Raw genomic sequence first — 11,547 nt, forward strand, 5'->3', positions numbered from 1 at the left:
CTATGGGTGATCTACTCGATCAAAGGCTTTGGACACATCAGCAAGTAACACCCTCACCATTGTTGGGTTTATGGAGTCTGTAGCTGTCAGCCAGGAGTATGTGGCTTTCACAAGGGCGGTAGTAGTGCTGGACTTTGGGAGGTAGTCATACTGATTCGTGCACTCAGATAACACCTCCTACTGGCAGGGGACAGTTTTAACAATGTGTTTGATGACAGGGGCTAGATCTTCTGCATGCTCTTTAGTAGCCAGGCTGGAATTCCATCAGGCCCACATGCTTTACGTGGGCTGAGTCTGTTCAGAACTTGCTTTAACTGGCCAATGCTGCACAGCTCCACCTGCCTTGTAGGCATTGGCAGGGGGAAGATGGCAAGAGGTGTGGTGCTTGTCCATGTCTCAGCAAAGAAGCCATTCAAAACATCAGCCACGTTGTCGTCTTCAATTCCCTCAACCTGTATTCTCCCTCCTGATGTTTTCTTTGGTCCCAGTCCTTTGTTAATGAAGTCCCACCATTCCTTAGGGTTTTTCTTCTTTAGGTCCTGGATTTCAGTTTTGTAGTAGCTTGTCTTTGCTTCCTTGATAAGCATTTGCACTGTGTTTCTGTATTTTCTCCATGTCATTGTTTCTCCCCATCTGTTGAAAATATTCTGCATTTTCCTGATGGCAGCCTTTATTCTTTCAGTCATCCAGGGCTTGTCCAGTGTTGTTGTTTCTTATTTCTTATTGACATGCATACATCAAGTGCAGTTTGAATGCAGGAGGTGAACGTCTCCACCTTTGCATCGATGCTCTCCACCTCATATATGGCAGACCAGTCAGTACTGGCCATACATCGTGCAAAGGTCTCCTTTCTGTTCTGGGTTACCAGATGTCCTTTTTTCCGCTGCACCTCGCTTCTCCCTCCTGATGTTGTGTTTGGAGAGAACCGCAGACATTTGTGATCACTGGATCCGAGAGGAGCAAGTACAGTGGGTTGTGTTGATCAGATCTAGGATGGAGTCCCCTCTGTGGTCTTGTCTTTGACCACTTGTTTCATGTCTGGATGGGAGTTTGTCAGCATCTTGATGGGCAGGTGATTAAAGTCTCCACACAGGATGAGACCCATTTGGGGAGAGGACATCCTGATCACATGGACAGTGATTTGAGATAATCCACAGTGTTCTGCTGCAGTGTTTTGTCATGTGCCCATGGTGGATGTTAAAGCACTCCACTACCAGAGATGAGACTGAGCTGGGGTGTTGTTTAGGACGGAGCTGAAGACACTCAAACTCTTCTTTCTCTAGGTCAGTTATTCTTCTCTTTGCCTGCATACTGTGATTCACATACATAGCCACGCCCCCTCCTCGCATCCCCTCTCTGGACCTGTCATTTCTGAACAGCTGATAGTCTTTGTCATCAGAACAGCCTCAATTTGTCAGGGCATGGACTCTACAAGGTGTCGAAAGCGTTCCACTGGGATGCTGGCCCATGTTGACTGCAATGCTTCCCACAGTTGTGTCAAGTTGTCTGGCAGTGGATTTCTACTCAGAATAGCTCGTTCCATCTCCTTCAACAGATGCACAATTGGATTGAGATCTGGTGCCTCAGAAGGCCACTGCAGTAACCTGAATTCACTGTCATGTTCGTGGAACCTTTTCTGGACAAGCCTTGTGGCATGGGGCATAATCCTGCTGAAAAAATATATTTGCAGATGGATAACTTCTGCCATGAAGGGATGCACCTGATTGACAATGATTTTTAGATATCCTGTGGCATTCAAACGTTACTCCACTTTTATCAAGGGGCCCAATGTCTGCCATGAAAACACACCCCACACCACCACCACCATCCTGCAATGCTGACACACGGCATGGATGCATGTACTTGTGGTTTCCTCAATATCCTAGACCTCTCATTATCTTTACAGTAGGAGCTATCTAAGCACTGCAAAACTGACAAGGTGCACACTGATCAGTTAAGAGATTCTAACATTCTACAACTTCCCCGTACCTCTGCACAGTTCTCTCATAGTGAGAAACAATAGGATTACAATAGTGTATTCAATCCACTACCACTTCTTATGTATACGTTGGTGTCTTTTTAAATTGCCAGATATGTAGAATCTCATCTCACAGTCAGAGCAGGAGTAAGGCTTCTCTCCTGTATGTATACGTTCATGTATTTTTAATTTGCCAGGTTGAGAGAAACTCTTCCCACAGTCAGAGCAGGAGTAAGGCTTCTCTCCTGTGTGTGTTCTCTGATGAAGTCTTAGCTCAGTTGATGTTGTGAAGCATTTTACACAGTCAGAGCAGGTGTACGGCTTCTCTCCTGTATGTATACGTTCATGTATTTTTAAGGTGCCAGGTTGAGAGAAACTTAACCCACAGTCAGAGCAGAAGTAAGGCTTCTCTCCTGTATGTATACGTTCATGTTGTTTTAAGGTGTCCAGTCGAGAGAAACTCTTCCCACAGTCAGAGCAGGAGTAAGGCTTCTCTCCTGTGTGTGTTCTCTGGTGAAGTCTAAGCTGAGTTGATGTTGTGAAGCATTTTACACAGTCAGAGCAGGAGTAAGGCTTCTCTCCTGTATGTATACGTTCATGTTGTTTTAAGGTGCCAGGTTGAGAGAAACTTAACCCACAGTCAGAGCAGGAGTATGGCTTCTCTCCTGTATGTATACGTTCATGTATTTTTAAGGTGCCAGGTTGAGAGAAACTTAACCCACAGTCAGAGCAGAAGTAAGGCTTCTCTCCTGTATGTATACGTTCATGTTGTTTTAAGTTGCTAGATTGAGAGAAACTTAACCCACAGTCAGAGCAGGAGTAAGGCTTCTCTCCTGTATGTATACGTTCATGTATTTTTAAGGTGCCAGGTTGAGAGAAACTTAACCCACAGTCAGAGCAGGAGTAAGGCTTCTCTCCTGTGTGTGTTCTCTGATGAAGTCTTAGCTTAGTTGATCTTGTGAAGCATTTTAGACAGTCAGAGCAGGAGTAAGGCTTCTCTCCTGTGTGTATCCTTTGGTGCAATTTTAAGCTTTCCTGTTGAGAGAAATTCTTCCCACAGTCAGAGCAGGAGTAAGGCTTCTCTCCTGTATGTATACGTTCATGTACTTTTAAGGTGCCAAGTTGAGAGAAACTTAACCCACAGTCAGAGCAGAAGTAAGGCTTCTCTCCTGTATGTATACGTTCATGTTGTTTTAAGGTGTCCAGTCGAGAGAAACTCTTCCCACAGTCAGAGCAGGAGTAAGGCTTCTCTCCTGTGTGTGTTCTCTGATGAAGTCTTAGCTCAGTTGATGTTGTGAAGCATTTTACACAGTCAGAGCAGGAGTAAGGCTTCTCTCCTGTGTGTATTTGTAGGTGTATTTTTAACTTTGATAGAATTGAGAAACTCGCCTCACAATGTGGGCAGTGGTGAGACCTCTTAGCTCTGTGATCTTCCTGCTGTTGCTCTCTGGATGTAGAGAATGTCTCAACATGTTCTCCTGTGTGAACAACATCAGAAGAACCAGTTAGTTGGTGTGATATACATGTCAATCAAATGTATTTTATGAAGCCCTTTTTACATCAGAAGTTGTCACAAAGTGCTTTATAGAAACCCAGCCAAAAACCCCAAAGAGAAAGCAATGCAGATGAAGAAGCCATATCATCCTCCACTCACTATCACAAGGGTTAGTAACTACACAGACTCATTTAATAGAACTTTAAAACATTGGCAGTTTGTCTACTTCACTTCTTTAGTCTACTCTCTGATCACTCTAGATAGCCCAGTTAATAAAACAAATGCTGGCAATACTGGTGTCAAACCATGTACAATGAGGGGAAAAAGTATTTGATTCCCTGCTGATTTTGTACGTTTGCCCACTGACAAAGACATGATCAGTCTATAATTTTAATGGTAGGTTTATTTGAACAGTGAGAGACAGAATAACAACAAAGAAATCCAGAAAAACGCATGTAAAAAATGTTATTAATTGATTTGCATTTAAATGAGGGAAATAAGTATTTGACCCCTCTGCAAAACATGACTTAGTACTTGGTGGCAAAACCCTTGTTGGCAATCACAGAGGTCAGACGTTTCTTGTAGTTGGCCACCAGGTTTGCACACATCTCAGGAGGGATTTTGTTCTTCTCCAAGTCATTAAGGTTTCGAGGCTGATGTTTGGCAACTCGAACCTTCAGCTCCCTCCACAGATTTTCTATGGGATTAAGGTCTGGAGACTGGCTAGGCCACTCCAGGACCTTAATGTGCTTCTTCTTGAGCCACTCCTTTGTTGCCTTGGCCGTGTGTTTTGGGTCACTGTCATGCTGGAATACCCATCCACGACCCATTTTCAATGCCCTGGCTGAGGGAAGGAGGTTCTCACCCAAGATTTGACGGTACATGGCCCCGTCCATCGTCCCTTTGATGCGGTGAAGTTGTCCTGTCCCCTTAGCAGAAAAACACCCCAAAGCATAATGTTTCCACCTCCATGTTTGACGGTGGGGATGGTGTTCTTGGGGTCATAGGCAGCATTCCTCCTCCTCCAAACACGGCGAGTTGAGTTGATGCCAAAGAGCTCAATTTTGGTCTCATCTGACCACAACACTTTCACCCAGTTCTCCTCTGAATCATTCAGATGTTCATTGGCAAACTTCAGACGGGCCTGTATATGTGCTTTCAGTCCTTCACGACGTATTGTGTTACCAATTGTTTTCTTGGTGACTATGGTCCCAGCTGCCTTGAGATCATTGACAAGATCCTCCCGTGTAGTTCTGGGCTGATTCCTCACCGTTCTCATTATCATTGCAACTCCACGAGGTAAGATCTTGCATGGATCCCCAGGCCGAGGGAGATTGAAAGTTATTTAGTGTTTCTTCCAGTTGCGAATAATCGCACCAACTGTTGTCACCTTCTCACCAAGCTGCTTGCCGATGGTCTTGTAGCCCATTCCAGCCTTGTGTAGGTCTACAATCTTGTCCCTGACATCCTTGGAGAGCTCTTTGGTCTTGGCCATGGTGGAGAGTTTGGAATCTGATTGATTGATTGCTTCTGTGGACAGGTGTCTTTTATACAGGTAACAAACTGAGATTAGGAGCACTCCCTTTAAGAGTGTGCTCCTAATCTCAGCTCGTTACCTGTATAAAAGACACCTGGGAGCCAGAAATCTTTCTGATTGAGAGGGGGTCAAATACTTATTTCCCTCATTAAAATGCAAATCAATTTATAACATTTTTGAGATGTGTTTTTCTGGATTTTGTTGTTGTTATTCTGTCTCTCACTGTTCAAATAAACCTACCATTAAAATTATAGACTGAGCATGTCTTTGTCAGTGGGCAAACGTACAAAATCAGCAGGGGATCAAATACTTTTTGCCTCACTGTAGGGGCCTAAGCTATTGATGGATTCAAGATAAGGTCGTGGTTATTGATCTCAGATTCTCAGTGTCAAAGTACCCTTTCATTTTGGTCATTTGTGAGGTATTAAAAAAGATTCTGCGAAAGTCTCCAGTCATCTAAAATGATATAGAATTGCATGAAATCCATTTATAAAATAACACATTTTTCCCTGACTCTAGGCTTCTAGGAAATTCCTGGATATTGGCAGGAACTGGAACAAGCTGTGGTACACATTGATCCAGACCATCCCAAACATGCTCAAAGGGTGACATGTCTGGTGAGTATGCAGGCCATGGAAGAATTGGGACATTTTCAGCATGTTCAATTGTGTACAGATCCTTGCGACATGCTGAAACACGAGGTGATGGAGGTGGATGAATGGCAGGACAACGGGCCTCAGGATCTTGTCATGGCATCTCTGTGCATTCAAACTGCCATCGATAAAATGCATTTGTATTAGTTGTCTGTAGCTTATGCCATGCCATACCATAACCCTGATACCACCATGGGGTACTCTGTTCACAACATTGACATCAGCAAAACGCACGTCCACACAACGCCATACACGGTGGTCAGCAGTTGTGAGGCTGGTTGGGCATACTGCAAAATTCTCTAAAACAACATTGGAGGCAGCTAATGGTAGAGAAATTAACCTAACATTCTCTGGCAACAGCTCTGGTGGACATTCCTGCAGTCAGCATGCCAATTGCATGCTCCCTCAAAACTTGAGACATCTGTGGCATTGTGTTGTGTGAAAAAAACTGCACATTTTAGAGTGGCATTTTTGTATTTGTTAGGGATCCCCATTAGATGCTGCCAAGCACCTCCTCAGCTACTCTTGTCCCCAGCACAAGGTGCACCTGTGTAATGATGATCATGCTATTTAATCAGCTTCATGATATGCCACACCTGTCAGGTGGATGGATTATGTTGGCAAATGAGAAATGCTCACTAACAGGGATGTAAACAAATTTGTGCACAACATTTTAGAAATACGTTTGTGTCTGGAACATTTCTGGGATCTTTTATTTCACCTCATGAAACATGGGACCAACACTTTACATGTTGCGTTTATATGTTTGTTCAGTGTATACAGTATTTTAAAAAAATCATACAAACTATCAATATCAACATTTAAATTAAATCAGCCTGCTTTTCTGTTCTAATCAGGTCCCTACACAGGCTCAGAAGGATCCTGTGAGGGCGGAACATTTTCTGGCAACAGTAGACCTTGAAGGACATTGGAGGCCCAAAAACTTTTCAGCTGCATATATAATGATGTCCAGCTTCTTGGACTTATTGTGCAGTAAAATTAATAACTGTGGCTATAAATACTAAAAAATCCACCTTCAAAATAAGTGTATCCAGATCACTTGATTGACGTACAACATTTGCAACTGGTTGCAGTGCATCCACCGCCATATCTTCTTCAGAACTGTGGCCTCTTGCTACTATAACTCTCTTCACCGCCTCCACATAGGAGATTTGCTGTACAGCCCTGATCCTTGAGACCTCAACCTCTTTCACCATAACAGGGCACTCTGGGAATTCAGGAATATGACCCCCACCACAGTTACAACATTTTACATTCACTCTGGGAATTCTCTGGGAATTCTTCAATAACATATTCCTTCCGTCTGCAAACACTTGACATGTGGCCAAACTTTTTACATTTCTTGCATTGCATCAGGTTTTACACAATGTCTTTTATGGGGTATATTATATATCCCAGCTTTACATAGGGTGGTAGATACTCTTCATCAAACATCAATAATAAAGATGAACTTTGCTGCTTTTTCACATTCTCCATCCTTCTTCTTCGGGATTTGGTTGGCGGAGCGCATTCAACTTTTAGGTGCATACACTGCCACCTACTGTACTGGTGTGTGAGGCCATTCACACCCTATATACATTAAATTCATTGATACGGTAATTAATACAAAATTGCAGTATTAGCCTGCTCTAAAAAATGTGAGGGTAAATGTTATTGATTCGTGCAGATGACTGACCTCCTCAGACCAATTGGCAGTACGCACAGAACATTGTTCTGGGATCCAAAAGGGATATCTCAGTTTCAAGGTCTCAGCTTGGAGAGAAGAAGCCTTGTGAGGTATTGGTCGGTCACATGCAGGAACCAAATGTTAACGATTAATTAATTATTAATAAAGCTAAAATCATGCAAATATAACTTGTCTGTGTAAGCAGTATATAGGACAACTAACGGGACTGCCCCGGCAGAGCTCCCGACCGACGTGTACTATGGTGCTTTTAAGTTTGTTGGAACCTCTCCAGATTGATGATAAATTAATATTATTTTTTAAGTTTGACTTTGAGTCCCTTCGTGGCAATTTTCCACGACAAAAACCCACCACCCCATTCCACTATTTAACCCCATCTAGTCCTACGCCAGACCACTACCACTCAACACCCCCTGCAGCTGTTCTGCAGTAAATCCTCGCAATCCCAAGTACTTCTCTGATGCTGCCACCACAGCTTCTATTTTCTGGGACTTTCGATCTATTTCTGCAGTACAATTGACAACCTTTGCTATAAATGCTAAAATGCCCACCTTACTGAAGCACATATTCTTCCCATCACTCTTTCTTGGTCTCTGCTTACTCATAGGAATCCTCTCAAGATCCCTCACCCTGTACCCATCTTCCTCTACCACTCTCTTCACTGCTTTGGCATACAACACTTTCTGTATTACTGGAACCCTGGCAACCTCAATCTGCCTTTCTCTCACCTGACACCTCAGATCCCCAGCCCGTTAGCGCCCCCACAACTAACACACAGAACTTTCTCCATTGATACCACAAATTTCTTCATCTCATGCCCTCCTGCACACTTGTCACATCTAGGCATTGCACGCCTACACACTGCTGCAACAGGCCCATAAACTTCACACCTAAAACACTGTAGTATTTACAGAACAGAATCGCTCACGGGATAACTGACACTTCCTACCTTGACCTTATCTGGCAGAGACTATGTATCAAAATCCAGCATGACAGATAATGTATTCTCTGTTTCCCCACGCTTTACACCAGATCTACGTCTCACCAAACGGAGGGTGTCACAGACACCTGGAATCTTCCATTTCAACTGCTCATCCTAAACACTTAAACCTAACCCCGTTATCACTCCTTTCAATGCCACCCTGTTCCGGAGAGCAATTCAAGTCACAATTCCTGTCTCTAATCACGTAATCCGCAGCGCCCACTCCCACTGGGCCAGAATCATCCTTATCATCCTTGGAACGAGGCCTGAACTCGGAGTTCCTCACCGCAGGTAATTCATCCACACTCTCACCAGGTTCCATCTCTGAGTTACTGGAGGACGTATCCCTCTTTTTGCATTTGACGATAACCTCCCTCACCACACTGCTTCCCTCTACACTCAGCTCCTTCTCAGCGGTCATCACTGCACCTGCCACCACAGTTAATTCATCCTCACTCTCGTCACGTTCCCTTTCCTCCTGTAGCTCTTCTAAAAGTTCTGTGTGATCTTCCATTCCATAGTCACTCAAAACATATTCCACTTTTCTCCTTTGTCCATGTCCACCATCTTCTCCTTCATCAGACCTTCCAGAAGGTTTGTGCATCCCCCATTCCACTTTTTTTATTGATTTTATAACTGTGTCAATATCTCTAGGACAATGTGACTTTTATCAATATATTTGCCTGTATTTACCCCTACAAAAATGAAATGGTAATTAGCTGCTAATGTGGCTATCATAAAGAACTACAAATGCTATTATATTCTGGACAAAATTGCTGAATCGAGTCAAAGGTAAGGATCTCTGGGTTAACTATCTAATGTTAGCTAAATGTAGTAATGAATAAATAGCCTACATTTATTTAAATGGTCAATTCTGTGAACTGTCTTGTGCAAGTTTTAAATTGACACAATACCTGTTAGCAAAGGTGTCAGCTAGAGATGAAGTGCTGGAGATTGCAGTGAATTGTTGTTTTGCATGATGTCTACTTTGATGATAATTAGCATTTTATAATCTGAGAGGAAATAGAGCCGAATATGTTGCTAAAAGTCACGCCAGGTTAAGCCTACACAAAACACAGCCCTTATTTTAAGTGTTTCTAAAATGAATAAAAATGAACCTTGGAGGACTCAGAACCCGAGTAAAAGGGAGTATTCATGTTACTCGTCAACATTTAAATCATATTCTCATGTAGACTACTTTTTAGTTTCTTGCATATTGCTTCCCAATGTAGCAGGAAGTGGATATGATACTATTGTTTTGAATGGCCAGTAAAGGGTCTGAATACTAATGTAAATATGATTGTTCAGTTGTTGTTGTTTTTGCTTTGTCATTATGGGGTATTGTGTGTAGATTGATGAGTGAAAAAAAACAATTTAATCAATTTTACAATAAGGCTGTAACGTAACAAAATGTCGAAAAAGTCAAGGGGTCTGAATACTTTCCGAATGCACTGTATATAGACAGGTGTGTGCCTTTCCAAATCATGTCCAACAAACTTAGTTAGATAGAACCTGCTCTTACCCTGAGAAACAGATTTCCCAATCTTCTCCTCCTCTTCTTCATCTTTAATGTTGACATTCAGCTCCAGTGTTTGACTGCAGTCTTCCAGCTTCACTGATGCCATATCTGGATATTGCGATGCAAACTGGGCTCCACTGTCACAATCAGGACCCAGTGACTGTAGGTTTGGACTGTAGGTGTGGAAGGAGAGAGACAGGCTGGGTTTCTCCTCACTGTTGATGTTACCGGCCTCAGACTTAATCTGAATCGGCCAGTAGTAATATAGAGAGCACAGACACAAAAGTTAGTGTTGACCGTTCTGGCACTTTCTTTATTCTCTAAAAATATTTTCACTTTTTTCTTGTTCAATTATCTAATTCAGTGTTTGACTTGGACTGAAATAGGTGCCAATACTCATTTTGGGTGCCGGTACTGTTTATATTAAGGTGCAGGAGCTCCACAATACTTTTGAGCTAATACCTAACCTATAGTAGATAAATGCATAAATGACTCAAAAACCATTTAGTACAAGGTTACAGTTTGTTTAAGACAGCACTATGTACTATTTTCCTGAATAACCTTGCCTTGCCACATTAGACACAAAGTACCCACTTTAAATTAGGCTACACAATGTAAGTGTACTTAACCTATAGTACATTTCCCAAATACACATAAATGACTTAAAAGCCATGTAGTAAAGTTACTGTATGTTTTAGGCAGCACTATGTACTATGTTCCTGAATAACCTTGTCTTCACTGTATTACTTCAATCAAAAACCAATTGTATTTCCTGTTCACACCATAGCAACATTTATTGATGAAGACAGAAACAACAGAATGTGTCTGAATATTAGTACACACGTAGAAAACTGATAATCATTACATTCAGCTTCAAAACAGTAGTGCGACCGTGAAATTGTCTCTATCTGATGCACCCGCACTGTCCTCACTGAAGTCCGTTGACGCTGACCGAGAGTAGCCGCCATTTTACCAGCTTGGGAATTTTACACAAAACCAATAATATGCTAAACGAACTCAGAAATCTCAAATAAATTGATTATTTATTAAACTAACATGATACAATTATGTACATTCACTCAGAAAACCCAAAATATCTAGCTATGTGACTTGTAAAATCGTTTTTATCACGTTCTTTCACTCACTCGGTTTGACACAAAAATAACACATCAAACCTTTACCAAACGTGATAATACCTTAACGGATGTGTTAACTAGCATGGTATGACATATTCTTTCGACATTAGAAAGTTTAAACGTGCTATTACATACCTCTAGTAATAAATAGAAACGGACACAAAGGTTATCTTCTTGATAACAGAGCTTTCTTTATTGTGAAGAAATGTGCGCGTGATGAAGTCATTACGTAATAACGTAAAATGACGTCATTACGTAGAATACACAATAACGTCAATCAAATTGACTGGCCATCTCAGCGACAAATATGATTTGACATTTGTTAGTTTAGATTTGTTTGTTTATTATCACATATTTGTATTCCTAAAAGTAATATAAACACATAACATTTTATATGATCAGATGTTTTTTATTTTTAAACATAACACATTGAATTGTTGAATTATTGAACAATTACACATTACACATTATTGAACAATTACATTTTATTTATTTTCTTATTAACTAGTAAACCTACACATTCTGAACAATTATAGTTTCAA

General features: G+C 41.7%; 1 long non-coding RNA gene across 1 annotated transcript; it reads right to left on the reverse strand.

Annotated features, from left to right (window-relative positions):
* Positions 1-554: 554 nt before the first annotated feature.
* On the reverse strand, positions 555-11,218 carry LOC311125665. The gene is made up of 3 exons (XR_014612896.1): positions 11,141-11,218; positions 9,873-10,113; positions 555-3,456 (listed from the first exon to the last, which is right to left on the reverse strand). It is a non-coding gene; the product is annotated as an uncharacterized lncRNA (long non-coding RNA).
* Positions 11,219-11,547: the final 329 nt, after the last annotated feature.

The sequence above is a fragment of the Coregonus lavaretus genome (assembly GCF_964263955.1).
Source record: "Coregonus lavaretus genome assembly, contig: HAP1_SCAFFOLD_189, whole genome shotgun sequence".
Lineage (NCBI taxonomy): Eukaryota > Metazoa > Chordata > Actinopteri > Salmoniformes > Salmonidae > Coregonus > Coregonus lavaretus.